The sequence below is a fragment of the Hyperolius riggenbachi genome, chromosome 4 (genome assembly GCF_040937935.1).
Source record: "Hyperolius riggenbachi isolate aHypRig1 chromosome 4, aHypRig1.pri, whole genome shotgun sequence".
Classification (NCBI taxonomy): Eukaryota; Metazoa; Chordata; class Amphibia; order Anura; family Hyperoliidae; genus Hyperolius; species Hyperolius riggenbachi.
Window position 1 is genome coordinate 121690180 of NC_090649.1, and position 19408 is coordinate 121709587.

Below are 19408 nucleotides of genomic sequence, written 5' to 3' on the forward strand. Positions count from 1 at the left end.
CATCAGTGGCGGCTCTAGGATTTTTTTTGGGGGGAAAGGGGGGGGGGGGAGTGCTATGCAGGTGCTGGAAAATTTCGAGGGGGAGCAAGGTTTTGCGGCGCGCTTAGCCAGAAAAATTTTAGGGGGCGTGGCCAAAAGCGGGTGTGTGGTAAAGTGCTGGAGTACATTCCAGTGCTATATAAATTCATAAATACATAATTACATGGTAGGACATAAGAGTATGCTCGGATTAGATTGTGAGCTCTTCCGAGCACCTGACTATGTACTCTGTAAAGTGCTTGATAAGATGTTACTGCTATACAAATATTGTATGGACATTAGACTGACAGGATTAGAGTGTGAGCTCCTCTGAGGACTCAGTGACATGATTATGTACTCTGTAAAATGCTGCAGAAGATGCCAGTTCCATTTATAAATACATAATATGGCTGGGGGACTCACACAATGGGACTGGCTCGCCTCTCTCCAGTCCACTCACTGAGTCTGACGCACTCTCTAGTCTCGCTCATCTTCGCGCTGGCTTCCTCTCTCCTCTCGCCTAATGGCTCCGCCCTTACCACGCCAACACCACACGGCGTGCACAGATTTATGCTGCCTGGCCGAATGACGTCACGTCAGCGCGCGCTGCGCACTGGAACGTCTTCCGTCAGTCAGTCTGTGACGCCGCGGCCGCACACAGCAAGGGAGCCTGAGCACAGTGTGAGTGCCAGACGGGGCTGGGCTAGTGGGCTGCAGGGGCTGGGCAAAAAATTAAAGCGTGCCACCATATTGCTGCTGCGAAACATTTTTTTTTTAAATCAGCACCTGTTTTTTTAGGGGGTGCTAATAGGGTGCTTGGAGAAATTTAGGGGGTGCTTCAGCACCCCCCTGGCGCCGCCCCTGCCCACCATCATCATGTGAATTACAGCTATTGTGGCACCCAATGAGTAATTTGGGCACCAGCCCAGCAATATCCTTAATTGTCATAAGTCATAGTGTGAGCACTGTCTCCTCCTGCCATTATCTGCAGTGTGAGCACAGTCTCCTCCTGTCAGTTGCCGCAGTGTGAGCACAGTCTCCTCCTATCAGTAGCTGCAGTGTGAGCACAGTCTCCTCCTATCAGTAGCTGCAGTGTGAGCACAGTCTCCTCATGTCAGTAGCCGCAGTGTGAGCACAGTCTCCACCTGTCAGTAGCCGCAGTGTGAGCACAGTCTCCACCTGTCAGTAGCCGCAGTGTGAGCACAGTCTCCTCCTGTCAGTAGCCGCAGTGTGAGCACAGTCTCCTCCTGTCAGTAGCCGCAGTGTGAGCACAGTCTTCTCCTGTCAGTAGCCGCAGTGTGAGCACAGTCTCCACCTGTCGGCAGCTGCAGTGTGAGCTCAGTACATGTCAGTAGCCGCAGTGTGAGCACAGTCTCCTCCTGTCAGTAGCCGCAGTGTGAGCACAGTCTCCACCTGTCAGTAGCCGCAGTGTGAGCACAGTCTCCTCCTGTCAGTAGCCGCAGTGTAAGCACAGTCTCCTCCTATCAGTAGCCGCAGTGTGAGCACAGTCTCCTCCTGTCAGTAGCCGCAGTGTGAGCACAGTCTCCTCCTGTCAGTAGCCGCAGTGTGAGCACAGTCTTCTCCTGTCAGTAGCCGCAGTGTGAGCACAGTCTCCACCTGTCGGCAGCTGCAGTGTGAGCTCAGTACGTCAGTAGCCGCAGTGTGAGCACAGTCTCCTCCTGTCAGTAGCCGCAGTGTGAGCACAGTCTCCACCTGTCAGTAGCCGCAGTGTGAGCACAGTCTCCTCCTGTCAGTAGCCGCAGTGTAAGCACAGTCTCCTCCTATCAGTAGCCGCAGTGTGACCACAGTCTCCTCCTGTCAGTAGCCGCAGTGTGAGCACAGTCTCCACCTGTCAGTAGCCGCAGTGTGAGCACAGTCTCCTCCTGTCAGTAGCCGCAGTGTGAGCACAGTCTCCTCCTGTCAGTAGCCGCAGTGTGAGCACAGTCTCCACCTGTCAGTAGCTGCAGTGTGAGCACAGTCTCCTCCTGTCAGAAGTCGCAGTGTGAGCACAGTCTCCACCTGTCAGTAGCCGCAGTGTGAGCACAGTCTCCTCCTGTCAGTAGCTGCAGTGTGAGCTCAGTACCTGTCAGTAGCTGCAGTGTGAACACAGTCTCCTCCTGTCAGTAGCTGCAGTGTGAGCTCAGTACCTGTCAGTAGCTGCAGTGTGAACACAGTCTCCTCCTCTCAGTAGCCGCAGTGTGAGCACAGTCTCCTCCTGTCAGTAGCTGCAGTGTGAGCTCAGTACCTGTCTGTAGCTGCAGTGTGAGCACAGTCTCCACCTGTCAGTAGCTGCAGTGTGAGCACAGTCTCCTCCTGTCAATAGCCGCAGTGTGAGCACAGTCTCCCCCTGTCAGTAGCCGCAGTGTGAGCACAGTCTCCACCTGTCAGTAGCCACAGTGTGAGCACAGTCTCCACCTGTCAGTAGCTGCAGTGTGAGCACAGTCTCCTCCTGTGAGTAGCTGCAGTGTGAGCTCAGTACGTGTCAGTAGCCGCAGTGTGAGCACAGTCATCTCCTGTCAGTAGCTGCAGTGTGAGATCAGTACCTGTCAGTAGCTGCAGTGTGAGCACAGTCTCCTCCTGTTAGTAGCCGCAGTGTGAGCACAGTGTCCTCCTGTCAGTAGCCGCAGTGTGAGCATGAGCACAGACTACCCTTCTCACTATCTGCAGTGTGAGCACAGTGTCCTGTTGTAGGTAGCCACAGTGTGAGCACAATACCTGTCCAGTAGCCACAGTGTGAGCACAGTCTCAGTAGACACAATGTCTGTATATGTTAGCAGCCTGGAGAGATGGGCTTTAAAGAATAACTGATTATAAAAAGGGGGAGGTGGGGGTTGGGTTGAGCCTCACTATTTACCTATGAGGTGCTGCTCCTCTGGTCCCCAGCCCATTAGGGATGCGCCATCATTTCCAAATCGCCATCTGCCAAATCTTCCAGTTCTTGCGGGCGTGCTGCAATACATGCTGGGAAATGTAGTCCATAGATGCAAGTACAGAGTTGTTCTCGCATCCACGGGCTACATTTCTCAGCTTGCATTGCTACACGCATTCGAGACACTGCCCGGAACTATAAAATCCGGTAGATGCCTTTGGTCAGTGGAGAAGATGGTGCATCCCATATGGGCCAGGGGCCAGAGCAATAGCACCCCGTAAGTAAGTAGTGAGCGTCACCCAAAACCCCACCCCTAAACGGCACACTCCATCATGAACCTCCCAAATGGGTAGGTTCATTTTAAAAACCTTTTTTTTCTGGTGCTTAGTTTCCTTTAATGGGACTGGCAAACAACCTCAAATTAGTCCCCTACATGTACGCACAATGGATAGTTCTTGCCCGAGGTGGCAGATCAGCACTGCCTCTGCTGAGATTCTAGCATGTGCAAATTGGCCTCGACCTCCCCATGCCTATGCTAGTGATCTGCCTCATGGATCGTTTCAACCGATTGCTAACTGAGGGCATTGCTCTCTCACTCACACTGCCCACACTGTCAGCTCTCCTCCCCACCCCATAGCAACAGAACACATTGCTAGTCTGGATGCTAGCTATACATCTGTAAAGCCTCAGGTATGCACTGTCGCCTAGGGGATAGAATACATATCCCTGCCAGGCATCAGGCCTTGTGCATGTATACCAGGCATTATTTTCAGAGATGGGCAGTGGTGGATTGTATTGTACTGGGATGAAGCTTGGTATGGGACATGGGTAGGCCAATGTGTGCCTACCTCTGCTTTAGAAATACTGTTAGGCCTATGCCTTGTGGTATAAGGGCCAGGGCACAACCAGAAATCTCATGTATGCATAAAGTTGCTACTGCTGCAAGTATATTTGCCTGAATGTTTACTTTGATTTATGCGTTTTTTCTACTCTTATTTTATGCTAAATGTACTTGTTAAAGGCCCTTTATCCTCACTTAGAGTGTAGGAAGATATGGAAACATCCATTTAAAACCCCCTATGCCTGATAGCTCAAGCCCACCTTTTAACTGGCACAGTGCTCAGAGTCAGTGTTGCCTGTGTCACACAAGTGCGGCTTACAGACGGTGCTGATCTGCCATAAGCCAAAAAATGCACACTTGTCAACTCTCTGGCTGAGTTTATCATAAATAAAGAACATCACTGTTGTAGTTAAATAGCAGCACAGTGTGATTCTGCCGCCCCCTCAGCTTCCTCAGACAGTGAAAAACTGAGAACATGATGTGCTGGCAAAGCCATTTTTCCATTGTGCATGTGAGGTTTACTACAAGTGAACCCAGAAAATGACACATACTGTGTGAGAGTGCTGTTGGACACATGATACACATAATACTGCGGCTAGTGACTACAAATAGGAGAGCTATGAACAGGCTCAGCTAAGTGTGCAGCGTGTTCAGACGACACAAGGGTGCAGCTATGCCTGCAGCAGAACATCTTGGAAAACAATATTGTTTGGCCAAGAAAGTCCAACTTGGTTAAAAGAAAACATGAGTTGAGAAACATATGGAGGATGACATATTTATTTCCTTTTAAAGAGACTCTGAAGTCTCCTAAAAATTAGGTTTTTACTTTAAAAACCTCTTTAACATCATTGCCCCTATTAAAACGCTGCATCCCCACAGCTGAGTAAGGAATAAATCACCCCAAACTCCCCTGGCAAAATCCATGACTTTCTTGGTCGTGGATTTTGCTGCCCTAAAGAGGCAGAGCTTTCAGCTGCAGCTCTGCCTCCATGCGCGTCAATCAGCGCTGGTCGCCGACTCTCCCCCGCCCCTATCAGTGAAAGAAGACTGAGAGGGGCGGGGAGAGGTGGCGATCCCTGCTGATAGACGCATGTAGAGGCAGAGCTGCAGCCTAAAGCTGTGGAGATGCAGTGTTTTAATAGGGGCAATTATGTTACAGAGGTTTTTAAAGTAAAAACCTCATTTTTAGCACACTTCAGACTCTTTAAACAATACACATTGCCTGGAGGTCCCGCTGATCCTCTGCCTTTAATAGGGTTTTTTTTCCTTTTGGTGATTCTTGTAAGGGCCAAGAATACCTAGGTGAGAAGTAGGGAGAGACCGGGAACCCATTGGTGCAGTATCATTAGGCATAGGGAGGATAAAATCATATAAATATATACTCACAATGGTGGGTTGCAGTTCCTGCAACCACCGTATAGGCCTGCAGGGAATTAACCGTTCCTGCTCGGTACTCCAGGTCTTGCTGGATACTGGATGGTCGCTCTCCTGTAGTACGATAGACTTTCCAGAAAAACGGCAAAGCTATTACCTCCAAAGGAGGTCTAACTGGTAGTGGGTAGGATGGAGGCGCCCAATGTATGTTCTATTTTAGTATTTTTAAATGCAAATAAAAAATTATATAATAAAAAAGAGAGGTAATTGCTTACCTCTCCAGAAGATATAGAAACCAGTTCAACTGGAAAAAAAAGTTTTTATTCAAAAAGCAATCTGACAACACATTTCACAGGTCATGGCCTGCTTCCTCAGGTCAATACAAAATGCCTTGATAGCATAGGGGATAGAGTATAGGCGCCTCTAATCTATGGAGGTGGAGGAGGGATAATGGCTTGGTGCATGCTGGAGTGGCTTCTGGCAGGCGAGGTGAGAAGGGGAACAGTGAGTTCAGGAGTCAGTTGAAGGCCTCTGTTGTTAGTGATCTGTCATGCCAGATTTTTAAGTGATGTTGGGGCAACACCGATAAACACACTGGATTCTTGGCCGAGACTGTCATCTGTCATCTAGCGTATGTACTTGGCTCAACCTCAGGTGTAAAACAAAACACAATGGGGCTTATTTATTAAAGCTACTGCGCACAAACAGTGTGGGTTAATATTAGCACATGCACGCTATGAGTGGTCCTGTCAGTGTAGCGTGCGGTCCTGTCAACATAGCATGCGCTGAACCTTCTAACTGCTGTGCGAGCGCTACAAGCACATAGTTACATATAGTTACATAGTTATTTGGGTTGAAAAAAGATACATCCATCAAGTTCAACCAGAGAACAAAGTACAACACCAGCCTGCTCCCTTACATATCCCTGTTGATCCAGAGGAAGGCGAAAAACTCTTACAAGGCATGGTCAAATTAGCCCCAAAAGGGAAAAAAAATCCTTCCCGACTCCAGATGGCAATCAGATAAAATCCCTGGATTAACATCACTGGGCATTACGTAGTAATTGTAGCCATGGATGTCTTTCAATGCAAGAAAAGCATCTAAGCCCCCTTTAAATGCAGGTATAGAGTTTGCCATAACGACTTCCTGTGGCAATGCATTCCACATCTTAATCACTCTTACTGTAAAAAACCCTTTCCTAAATAAATGGCTAAAACGTTTTTCCTCCATGCGCAGATCATGTCCTCTAGTCCTTTGAGAAGGCCTAGGGACAAAAAGCTCATCCGCCAAGCTTTTATATTGCCCTCTGATGTATTTATACATGTTAATTAGATCCCCTCTAAGGCATCTTTTCTCTAGACTAAATAAACCCAGTTTATCTAACCTTTCTTGGTAAGTGAGACCTTCCATCCCACGTATCAATTTTGTTGCTCGTCTCTGCACCTGCTCTAAAACTGCAATATCTTTCCTGTAATGTGGTGCCCAGAACTGAATTCCATATTCCAGATGTGGCCTTACTAGACAGCTAAACAGGGGCAATATTATGCTAGCATCTCGAGTTTTTATTTCCCTTTGAATGCATCCGAAAATTTTGTTAGCTTTAGCTGCAGCGGCTTGGCATTGAGTGTGATTATTTAACTTGTTGTCGATGAGTACTCCTAAGTCCTTCTCCAAGTTTGATGTCCCCAACTGTATCCCATTTATTTTGGATTGTGCTAGACCATTGGTACGACCAAAATGCATGACTTTACATTTTTCAACATTGAATTTCATCTGCCATTTATGTGCCCATATAGCCATCCTATCCAGATCCTGTTGCAATATGTCCCTATCTTCCTGAGAGTTGGTGATTCTGCACAATTTTGTATCATCTGCAAAAATAGAAACATTGCTCACTACTGAATCTACTAGGTCATTAATAAATAAATTGAAGAGCACTGGACCCAGTACAGACCCCTGTGGGACCCCACTAGGGCTGCACGATTTTCCGGTTTAAAACCGAAACTGCGGTTCCTGTGAAGACGATCTGGTGATCGTCAGTATCCGCGGTTTTCGGGTTTTAGTGCCCGCGCTTGGCCGCGTGGTCCGCCTACCGCTACGCGCCGAGGAGAGACGCAAAAGCAGTGCATATTCCAAGATGTTAATGAGCCGGGCAGCAGGGGGCAAGTCCAGTCCAGAGTGGCACACAGCTTCTTCAATCGCTGGATAGCAATGGAATGACGGAGGTGGTAGGCGGAGCTGTACGCTCTGTACAGCTCAGCCTACCGCTGCCGTCATACCATCGCTATCCAGCGATTGGTGAAACTGTGTGCCGCTCTGGACTGGACTCGCCCGCCCCCTGCTGCCCGGCTCATTAACATCTTGGAATATGCACTGCTTCTGCGGCTCTCCTCGGCACGTGGATCCGCCCCCCGCTGCCCGGCTCATAAGCCGAGTCCTGTACGCCGCACAGTGTTCAAGCCCAGGGGTCATCATAGAGGGCTTCAGGCTTCATAAATGTGCATTGCCTGAAATGCAATGCGAATGCACAGCAATAGCTATAGCTAGGCTCCACCCCCCTTCGCTGCCCTCATACGAGCTAGACTAGGTCTTGTCGTTCAGCCCCCTGCCATCAACCTGACAGTGACAGACACTGACCCCGCCCCCCGCTAAAGCTTGTTTTGAAAAAAAAATCGTGAAAAAAAATCGAAATCGCAATTTATGAGAGAAAAATGGCAATTTCAATTTTTACGTAAAATTGTGCAGCCCTAGTACTGATGCAGCTTGGGGGACAGAGGAGGCACAGAGAGAGAGACACAGGAGACACAGAGGGGGCACAAAGAGAGACAAAGAGGGGGCACAGAGAGAAACAGAGTGGGCACAGAGACACAAAGGAGGCAAGAGAGAGACCCAGAGGAGGCATGAAGAGGCAAAGGGGGCACAATGAGAGACGGGGACAGAGGGGGGACAGGCACAAAGGGTGGGGTGGGGGGACAAAGCTTGATTTGAAGTAAATCGTGAATCGAATCGAAATAGTAATTTTGGACAGAAATAGCTCAATTCAATTTTTTCCTAAAATCGTTCAGGCCTACCACAAGGGGCAGGTTAGGGGCTGATTGATGGGTGGCAGTGACAGGGGGTGATTGATGGGTGGCAGTGACAGGGGGTGATTGATGGGTGATTGACAGGTGATCAGTGGGTTATTACAGGGAAGAACAGATGTAACTAATGCACTGGCGAATTGATAAGGGGGGTTCTGAGGGCAATCTGAGCGTGTAGGCGGGTGATTGGGTGCCCGCAAGGGGCAGATTAGGGTCTGATCTGATGGGTAACAGTGACAGGTGGTGATAGGGTGTGATTGATGGGTGTTAGTGGGTGTTTAGAGGAGAGAATAGATGTAAACACTGCGCTTGGGTGGTGATCTGATGTCGGATCTGCGGGCGATCTATTGGTGTGGGTGGGTGATCAGATTGCCCGCAAGGGGCAGGTTAGGGGCTGATTGATGGGTGGCAGTGACAGGGGGTGATTGATGGGTGATTGACAGGTGATCAGGGGGATAGATGCATACAGTACATGGGGGCGGAGTGGTCTGGGGAGAATCTGAGGGGTGGGGGGGTGATCAGGAGGGAGCAGGGGGCAGGGGGGGGGGATAAAAAAAAAATAGCGTTGACAGATAGTGACAGGGAAGTAATTGATGGGTGATTAGGGGGGTGATTGGGTGTAAACATGGGTCTGGGGGGTGGGCAGGGGGGGGTCTGAGGGGTGCTGTGGGCGATCAGGGGGCAGGGGGGGGGGAAATCAGTGTGCTTGGTGCAGACTAGGGTGGCTGCAGCCTGCCCTGGTGGTCCCTCAGACACTGGGACCACCAGGGCAGGAGGCAGCCTGTATAATACACTTTGTAAACATTACAAAGTGTATTATACCCTTTGTATGCGGCGATCGTCGGGTTAACATCCCGCCGGCGCTTCCGTATGGCTGGCGGGATGTTGCGGTAGGTGAGCGGATCCAGGCGGCGGCGGCAGAGGATCGCGTCACGGATGACGCGATCGCTCCGCCCATGCCCCTACAAGGACCGCTGCCATTTGTCAATACGGCGGTCCTTGCGGGGTCCACGTCCCGGCCGCCAATTGTCAATACGGCGGTCGGTAAGTGGTTAAAGTCTGAAATTCTAGAAGTGAACGGGAGGCGGGGCCGGAGCATTGGGGAGTGGCTGCACGGGCACAGGATGTCTGCGGGGGACCGTTAGAATCCCTGGGTAAGTTCAACTCATTTTCCCCCGACCCCCCTACAGTATCCCTTTAAAAGCATACCTGAAAGAGAGAATAATAGTTTGACATAATTCATTTTACGTCATAGTAATGGTAAATACAATCTTTCTGAACTCTCATATTCTTATCGTTTTATTATAAGTGCTGACATTTTAAGTGTGAAGTGTATGGCCTCGATTCATAAAGCATTCCCGCATGCGGAAATGCTGAAAACAGCTCACTTTACCGACCACATAGCAAAATCTGTATTCATAAAGGCTTTTTCCGCATGAAAAGCTGACATTCCTGAGAAAAGCGATACATCACCGCTTTGTGCGGTGATTATCTTAAAGGAATACTTAAGGCAAAAAAAAAAAAATGAGATTTACTCACCCGGGGCATCCCTCAGCCCCCCGAAGCTGGATGGTGCCCTCGCAGCCCCGCTCCGATCGTCCTGTCCCCGCCGGCGGCTACTTCCGGTTCGGCGACAGCCGCCGACAGGCTGGGAACGCGGCTGATTTTCCGCGTTCCCAGCCGCTGCTATCACTCTCTATGCTGCTATAGCGTATATATACGCTATAGCAGCATAGAGAGTGATAGCAGCGGCTGGGAACGCGGAAAATCAGCCGCGTTCCCAGCCTGTCGGCGGCTGTCGCCGAACCGGAAGTAGCCGCCGGCGGGGACAGGACGATCGGAGCGGGGCTGCGAGGGCACCATCCAGCATCGGGGGGCTGAGGGATGCCCCGGGTGAGTAAATCTCATTTTTTTTTTTGCCTTAAGTATTCCTTTAAAGAGGAACTGTAACATGAAAAGATCCCCTGGGGGGTACTCACCTCGGGTGGGGGAAGCCTCTGGATCCTAATGAGGCTTCCCACGCCGTCCTCCATCCGTCAGGGGTCTCGCTGCAGCCCTCCGTGAAGTCCGTGCAGCGGTGACGTCAATATTTACCATCCTGGCTCCTGCGCAGGCGCTCTGACGGCTGTCGGCTCCGAACTACACGGAAATACCCGATCGCCGTCGGGTCCGCTCTACTGCGCAGGCGCAAGTGTCCTGCGCCTGCGCAGTAGAGCGGACCCGAATGAGATCGGGTATTTCCGTGTAGTTCGGAACGGAAAGCCGCCACAGCGCCCCCGCTGGAGCCAGCAAAGGTAAATATTGAACTGACAGTCGGCACAGTCGCCGGCTGTTCGGAGGGCTGCGGCGAGACCCCCGTGGGACAGAGGACGGCGTGGGAAGCCTCATTAGGATCCGGAGGCTTCCCCCACCCGAGGTGAGTACCCCCCAGGGGATCTTTTTAATGTTACAGAGTCTCTTTAACAAAAGTAACAAAATGTCAATTCATAAAGATTAGAGGAAGCGGTATGCAGACGAGATTACCACTACCTCTGATGTGGCGAGAAGTGTGCGGAATGCATTGCAGTGAATGGGACAGACCTCCCAAGCAGCAGCAGAGAGAACACCGCACGGAGGGACTCGGCCAGCTTCTCCTGTTTCCGCATGCCTACCGACAGCCTAACGCTAGCCTACAGCGGGATATCTCCGCACTCCTATCACAACTAGAAACATTTTTATGAATGACCACCCAGAAGGCTGAAATACCGACAGCGGTGTTTCCCCGCACGCATTTACCTTACCGACAGCACTTTTATGAATCGAGGCCTATGATGTAAAACCTGGTTCATTCAGCTCCCACCTAGAGAAATAACGACCCGTTGAACTTGTCATCACTATCCTGACAAGTTATATCTATACAAGTTATAAGATTGTTTGCACATTCTAGAAACAAGCTTTTTTTTTTACTTTTATTTCTCTGAGCACTGGATAGTCTAACCTTGATGTGAATTAGCTAAGAAGTCCAATCCAGAGAATTTTTTCCACTTGTGAATAATTTTTCTCATTGTAGGATGATGGAGTTCAAATTGCTTGGGAATGGCCTCATAACCCTTACCAGATTTATGGGTAGCAACAATTGCTTGTTTGAGATTATTGCTGATGTCTGTCTTCCTTGCCAATATGTTATCACATACCTTAATGCTCTACTCCAGAAAACTGCCAGAACTTCTGCTTTTACAGAGGTGGTCACACTTGCTTATGATCAATTAATCAAGTGCATCTAAATGTCAGCACCTGGCAGCTACATGTCCTCTTAGGCGGCCCAATGACTTGGCCAGTGATCAGCCTGGTGAATTGATTTGGCCGAGAGCACTGTTCTTACCACTCACTTTCGCGCCACTCTGTTGGCAATCCACCCCTATCTTATAGCAACAGAATACTTTGCTAGCCTGCAGGCTAGTGACAGGTCTGTACAGTGTCAACTCTGCCCAAGGGATTGAGAGTTCAGATCTCTCCTGGGCGACATGCTTCATATGTGTGCAGCTGACTCTATGACCTAACATTGGAATGACCAAAGCCTGAAATAACCCTGTCTGCATTAGTTCTGTCCTTACCAATGAGACTTAACCTAGCACTTTTAACCCTACACATAGTGGCTGAGAGCCCAAAAACTCATTGTACAGTAAGTCATCCTGTGAATGCCTATGACAGGTTTCCTAATGGGGGGTGTGCAGAGAGGGAGAAAAAAGAAACATTTTACAGCTGCCCGTCATGGCCATTAACCCTGAACACAAGTTACCTTGCTCAACACACCCGCAGCAGATGTTAAATGGAAAACATAGCGTATGCGCAGCTGACAATAAAGGTAGTCATACACTGGTCGATTTGCCATTAGATCGACCAGCTGACAGATCCCTATCTGATCGAATCTGATCAGAGAGGGATCGTATGGCTGCCTTTACTGCAAACAGATTGTGATTCGATTTCAGCCTGAAACCGATCACAATCTGTGGAGCCACCGCTGCCGCCTGCCCCCCCCCCCCCCTCATACATTACCTGAAGCTGGCTCTGGGTCCTCTTCTCCGCGCTGCACCCCGCACCGCATCCCAGCGTACACTGTGTCACTCCGTGACCAGGAAGTTCAAATAGAGCGCCCTCTATTTGAACTTCCTGGTCACTGGAGTGACACAGGAAGTTAATGTATGCTGGGATGGAAGCAAGAGAGAAGCGCGGAGAAGATGCGGAGAAGACGCGGAGAAGATGCCCGGGAGCCAGCATCAGGTAATGTATAACTGTATCGGATCGGCCGCCGCTAGCGGCGCGCTCCCTACCCGCGGGCGATCGACGGAAGTAACCCGCACGGCGAGTGCGTTTCGGGAGGAAATCGGATCGGCGGGTGCGTTTAGCGCAAACGATTGGCAGCAGATTCGATCCCAGTGATCGAATCTGCTGTCGAATCGGCGGCAAATCGGGCCAGTGTATGGCCAGCTTAAGTGCTTGGAAATATTTGCTTTAAAGAGAACCCGAGGTGTGTTTAAAGAATGTTATCTGCATACCGAGGCTGGATCTGCCTATACTGCCCAGCCTCTGTTGCTATCCCAAACCCCCCTAAGGTCCCCCTGCACTCTGCAATCCCTCATAAATCACAGCCACGCTGCTGACAAACAGCTTGTCAGAGCTGGCTGTGTTTATCTCTATAGTGTCAGTCTGCTGCTCTCCCCGCCTCCTGCAGAACTCCAGTCCCCGCCTGCATCCCTTCCCTCCCTGCTGATTGGAAGGGAAGGGATGTGGGTAGGGACCGGAGCTATGCAGGAGGCGGGGGAGCAGCTGAGACTGACACTACAGATGTAAACACAGCCTCACAGCACGGCTGTGATTTATGAGGGATTGCAGAGTGCAGGGGGACCTTAGTGGGGTTTGGGATAGCAACAGAGGCTGGGCTGTATAGGCAGATCCAGCCTCTGTATGCAGATAACATTCTTTAAACACACCTCGGGTTCTCTTTAAATGGTCTCTAGTTTTTAGCATTACACAAGCTAAACCATGAAAAACTATCTACATTTGGGTGGTAGATGCAGCTGCACATCCACTGACTGTGGCATTTCTGATGTGGCTGGCAGCATTCTGGTGAGAGATAAGTAGACTGGGCACACTACATTAAAGACGGACTTCAGCAAAAAGGTGAATAAAATAAATCAATACATTGCAAAGTGAGAAGTTAATAAAATAGAAGGGAGATCAAGAAACTCACCACAACTGCACAGGTGAGAGATTGTTAATATGGGGTTGCACATAAATATTTGGGGGGACAGCAGCTGGGGGTTCTGTCGTGTTTGGTGCAAAATAGCACAACGTACCACCCAGTACCCGTTCGACCATAGATTTTCTAGCTTGCTTGATTGATACAATAGACCGATTTTGGCCTGAATTTGGTTGCATTGTTGATTGGGTATGCTTGTTGCGGCACCGTTTCTTTATCCGATTCAATAAAATGATCAAAATGGATGGTCGATAGGGTCACAAAATCGATAGATGTATGGCCACCTTAAGGCAGCCATGTCTTGCAATTGAGCCATCAATTAAAGCCCAATTAAAGTATTAAACTTAAAAGTGAAGAATGTAAATTCTAACAGCAATCACACAGACAAGTCAATATAAACCCTGTAAAGAGGCAAAGTTCTTTGGGCCAAATATGATTTCAACATTGCATTTTTTCCCCTTATCTTTTCCTGTCTGGATGAAGCTGGTGGGTGGATCAGTCAGGGGTGATCATGTGACACTCAAAGTATGCCCAGTTGAAATGCACTTGTTTTCTCTCTGGTAAACTTGTAAATGGAAAAGTTTGCAGAACAGGGTGCAGGAGGGAACCAAAAGGCAACGAGCAGCAGTAAGTGCTTTGGCCTACCATATGTTTAATTGTTATGTATTATTGCAGTTCAGGTTTGCTTTAATACATTTTTGATAGACATTGGCAAATCCAATAAACCTCTGGATAACTTACTGTCAGAAGGAGCAGGTCAGTCAAAAATGTCTGAGACCATTTGGGGATCTACAGAGATTACCCCACCTGAGATGTTTAGGCGTAGAAAATTCTTCTCAAACTTGCATCCCTATGGTTCTAAATGGAGCCTGTGGACCCTACAGTAGAGGCCTGCATCGGGTCGGGTACCTGAATCGATTCGAGCTGTGGGTGTGGGTCGGGTCATGGGTAGTGAGCTGCTGGTGCGGGTCAGGTTGTGGCGGGTAGTCAAAGCAAGCATAAGACAGTTCTGTATCTTTTGCCATCCCAAAATCTGTGATGAATGCTGGGATCAGAATACTTGCTTGCTGACTTGTTTACTGCTTCTCATCTTTAATGCCAGCAGACTCCTTCCTGCTCTCAAGCTGAGACCTCCCCTCCCCCATACTAGTGCATATAACTGGGAACATGCCAGTGTGAGATTGAAGATGTGCTTTTCATAGATGACCAGAAATCACTGGGGCATGCTCTGTTAGAGGAAAAGGTGTGATAGGAAAGCTCTGTCTATTAGTGACTGGGGATATATGAAAGGACAAGAGCTAGAGAATGTTCTGGCATGTTCTCTAATGGCCCATACTCACGAGGGACTTTTGTCGCCTCAACACGCGGCGCGCGCGTGTTGCGGCGACAGGTCGCCCGTGAGTATGGGCCGTCGCACGCGCGCGCACCCCGAACTGTCGCCCGCCGCTCATGTCGCCATGCGATTGAAAGTTTCAATCGCATGGCGACAGTCGCCGCCGCACCTCCCCCGCAACTGTCGCTAGTCCGCGTGAGTACGCGGACTAGCGACAGCAACCTCCATTGTATCAAATGGAGCTTCCGGCGGGGGGAGGAGGAACGTCGGCGACAGCTTCCGCCTCGCCGCTGGTCCCTCTTCCGCGTGTGTACGCGGAGGGACCTGGCGAGAAGCTGTCGCCGGCCTGTCGCCCACACGCTCACGTGTGCTGGTGACAGGCAACATTTGCAGCCCGTGAGTACGGGCCATAAAGCTGGTGGGAGGAGGGAGGCAGAGAAGCACATGGCAGATAGAGAAGCACATGCCACATGTGACAAGATCTGCTGACAGACAGTGTAGCTGCATCCACAGCCATCTAGCACACAGAGGTATGTGTTTGCTGCATATGACAAGAATAATTAAATACAGGATTTTATTATCAGACGGGTACAAGACAATGGGGCAGATGTATCAACACAAGCACATGCAAAATAAAGGGAAAACGATTGCAAAAGTGAAACAATTAATGTGTGTGCTGCTTTTTTTTCTTTTGGTTGTGATAAATCTGCTAGATGTGGTGTAGATGGGGAGCAGCCTAAAGCAGACAGGAACAGGAATGTGGATGCTCTGCGCTGCTATTTGTTGTTTGAATAGGACTGTTACGTCTTGGTTTTTATTGATTTAAAGAGGAACTGTTGCGAAAATCTTAAAATTTAAAACACATACAAATAAGAAGTACATTTCTCCCAGAGTAAAATGAGCCATAAATTACCTTTCTCCTATGTTCCTGTCACTTACAATAAAAAGTAGAACTCTATCATTACCTACAGATTTTGGACTAGCCCATCTTCTCATAAGAGGGTTCTCAGGGTTTTCTTTATTTTTAAAAGCACTTAGTGAATGGCAGTTGCTCCGTCCAACACAAGAAGCCCGACCTGGCCGCCGGCCTGGCCAGGTCGGGCGCGCCACCGGAGACCACCGGCCCACCGGGAGCCTGCGGAGCGGCGCCGAGGGCACCTCCTGCCTGTCACGGAGGAAGCCCCAGGTAAGTGGATAGGGATTTTTATTTTTTTGGGATAGTCCCTGAACCTTCCCTTTAAAGCGTTATCGTCATCATAAAAATCAAATTTCAACAGCAACTGGTCTGAGTGTATTAAGTGATAAAGATGCTAATCCTGCATTCAAAACTTTCAAAACGTTTTCTGCTGTTATGATTTGGACTTATCATATACCTGAGGAGCACTGGCTCTTTAGTAGTCGGTGCCAAAGAATTGCATGCTGGGGGTTCTTTATATCTATAATATATTCCTCCTCTTCCCTTTATTTCCCTGCCTGCTGCTTATCTGAAACCTGATCCCCTAATCACTTGTGTTTACAAGCAAGGCTGGGGTGACTCAGCGATTGGAGGAGACAAGAAAAAAAGTAAAGGGCAGAAATGACATCACGAGTTAGCCTTAACTGTGGGCAAAAGACATGGCCCCCACCAGGAACATAATTCTCGTCATTTACTATATAACATTCACTGAAATCAAAACGCGGACAGTACAATACATGTGTTATGTAAGTAGATCAAATATTAATCTACTTATATATGTGTTTTTTCCCTGGAATAATATGGCTGATTCTACTGCTTTAAGATTTTCGCGACAGTTCCTCTTTAAATAAGAGAAATAAAAAATCTTTAAAACACTTCTCTGGTTTTGGTTTGTGTATAACAATAGGTTTTATTTACTTTACAGCTTCCCAATGTTACTTTAAACGTGTGCTTAAGAAGAAAATGGAAAAAGCAGGTTGCGGGTCGGGTGCGGGTATCAAATTCACCAGAAAGCGGGCTGCGAGTTGGGGGCGAGTATCAAATTCACCAGAAAGCGGGTCGTGGGTCGGGTGTGGGTAGCGGGGGGGGGGATGGTTTGGGTGCGGGTCTGAGAAATTGGCCCCACGCAGGCCTCTACCCTTCAGAGATCAAGAACCTTATTGACATAGGAACTATGCTCTTTTAGCAGCCTCCAAATCCCTCTCAGTTCAGGTGTCCTTTAATTTCTAAACTGTCTTAACTGCACAGGGGAAAAAAATGTCAGACTGCAGTGAGAATTAAGCTCGGTTCCCACTTGAGCCATACGTACCGTGAACAGCCAGTGGAAGCGAGCGGTATAGAGTGATCTCCGATGGTCCAGTTGGTGCACAGGGCAGATACGTTTTAATCATAGCTATATGGGAAACGCATCCACTCCTCTGGAAAAATCACGGACAACACAAAAGAGTACTCTGCTTACAGCCACGGATCCAACACTAGTCAGCGTGGTCTGGCTCCCTTACACTTGCATTAGGATGCACATAGGTGCCCCCACCTTCTGCATGGCCGACAATACTATTATGCCAAGCAGTGTGTTGTGACAGAAGTTTTGGACAGGTTTCTTTCTCTACAAAGTGCTGTGGGGAGCCTGTTGCTTCTCCTGCCATTTCTGTAGAGCAGTGCATGCGGCTTGGTTGAGCTAAATGTGCCCAGATTGCCACTGATTTAACTGATTGTCTGCTGAAACACAAAAACTGCATTTCTGTATGTAGTTAGTTTAGATTTTGTTGTAATATACTGTGTGTGTTGTTGTTATTATTGACCCTTGATGTTGACGTTGCACTCTGTACAGTGATACGAAGTATGATAAATGCTGCTTTTATAAAAACACTTTTGCCTTACAAGAATTGACAAGTTTTACACGACTGTTGCCTTTGATGTGGGATTTGAGCCTTTGACAAGGGTTCAAATCCTGGCTCAAGCCAGTTCGTAAAACAGTGAGGAGTCTTTGGGCAAGGCTTCGGTAATGATCCTGGTCACCCGTGCAGCACGCCTTAATAGGGTTCTGTGGATCTTTAAAAAAAAAAAAAAAACTGACACTTACTTGGGGCTTCTATCGATCCCCTGCAGCTGTCATGTACCGCACCGTCCTCCTACGATCCCCCATTCCCCGCCCAATTATTCGTCTGACTAGACAAATAGTGCTCGCTCCTGCTTGCGTCTCCGGGAGCTTACTGCGCAGTACGAGGTTTTCTTGAACTGTGCCTTGCGCAGTAAGCTCCCGGAGACGTGCATGGGCACGGCTGCAGTAGCATCAGAGGAATAATTGGACCAGGACCGGAGGCGTGAAAGAAGCCCCACGTAAATGTCAGTTTTTATTTTTTTAAAGGTCCACAGAACCCCTTTAAAGTGACTGCAATTCTGCTACTTTGAGTCCGCCAAGAAAAAAGTGCAATATAAATTTTCTGTGTCTTGTCTTGAGATGTCATCGCTCCCGCAGAGCAACTTTTTCAGTTCTTCTAACGAAGAGCAGTAAAAATAACTCATTCACTTCGAGGACCACTATAGCGAGAGAAAAAAATAAGTAAGAAGTTAAAATCTGAAAGATCTGATGAGTTTTGGACTAGTCCATCTCCTCATAGGGGATTCTGAGGGTTTTCTTTGTTTTCAAAAGCATTTCCTCAACAGCAGTTGCTAGTCTAATGCTGGGAATACACGGTTCGTTTTTGCCTTCGTTTAAACCTTCGATTCGTTCGGTAAACGAATCGAGTGTTGAAAACGTATGTGAAAATAGTCATAATCTCATTATAGTTTTGATTAATAGACCCCAAAAACGAACGACTAGTGATCGAACATGTTTGATATTATCTCTCTTTATCCATCTAATCGAGCCATTGGTAGGCTTGATGGCTGTTCAGATCGATTATATATTCGTTTATGCTAGTCCGTCCCTGTAAAAAGGGATTTTCGTTTCGTTTCTTTGCAGCCTTCGATCATTGGAAAAACGAAACCATCAGAATCGAAAAAAAAAAACGAAACCGTGGGTGGTGATATTAACCGTATGACCGATTATTTCGGGATCGAAAAGGACAAAAGGCACAATCGAAACGAAGGTTTAAACGAAGGCAAAAACGAACCGTGTATTCCCAGCATAAGTGCCAAAATAGTAAGAGACTAGCCAGCCCCCCTACTTGCTTGCACACTATTTTGCCAGTTACACTTAGCAACTGCCAAACAGGGAATGCTTTTGAAAAGAATAAGAAATAAAGAAGATGGATTTGTCCAAAACCAGAGACAGATTTTCACTGCTTCGTTTTTATCGCTATATTGGTCCTTTCAGCCAGTCTAGCTAATTGATGTGATTAAGCAGATGTGAATTGTTTCAGTGTCTGACTCCAAACTGTCTATGCAAATAAAGGTCCCATTAACAGTACAAAATTTCCTGTAGATGCGATATTTGCTGGATCATATGTAGTCGGTAGGCAATTATTAATTGCTCCCATATACAGGTCGATTAGGGCAATTTTCACTTAAGATAAGACCATAAAATCCAATGTTCCAATCTACAAAATTCTGTATTTCAATCACCATACAATCATTTCATGTCGATTTTCTCCACATACTGCGGGATTTCTGTACAATTTGATAGTAAAAAGTTGATCGTATGATTGCATCTGCAGGAAATATTGTACCGTTGGTCCTGAACTCTTGCACAGGACA

General features: G+C 48.2%; 1 protein-coding gene across 3 annotated transcripts in view; it reads right to left on the reverse strand.

Annotated features, from left to right (window-relative positions):
- Nucleotides 1-19408, reverse strand: part of FBXO36 (F-box protein 36) — a 90499-nt gene that overhangs the window by 69481 nt on the left and 1610 nt on the right. The gene's annotated exons all lie outside the window — the stretch shown is intronic.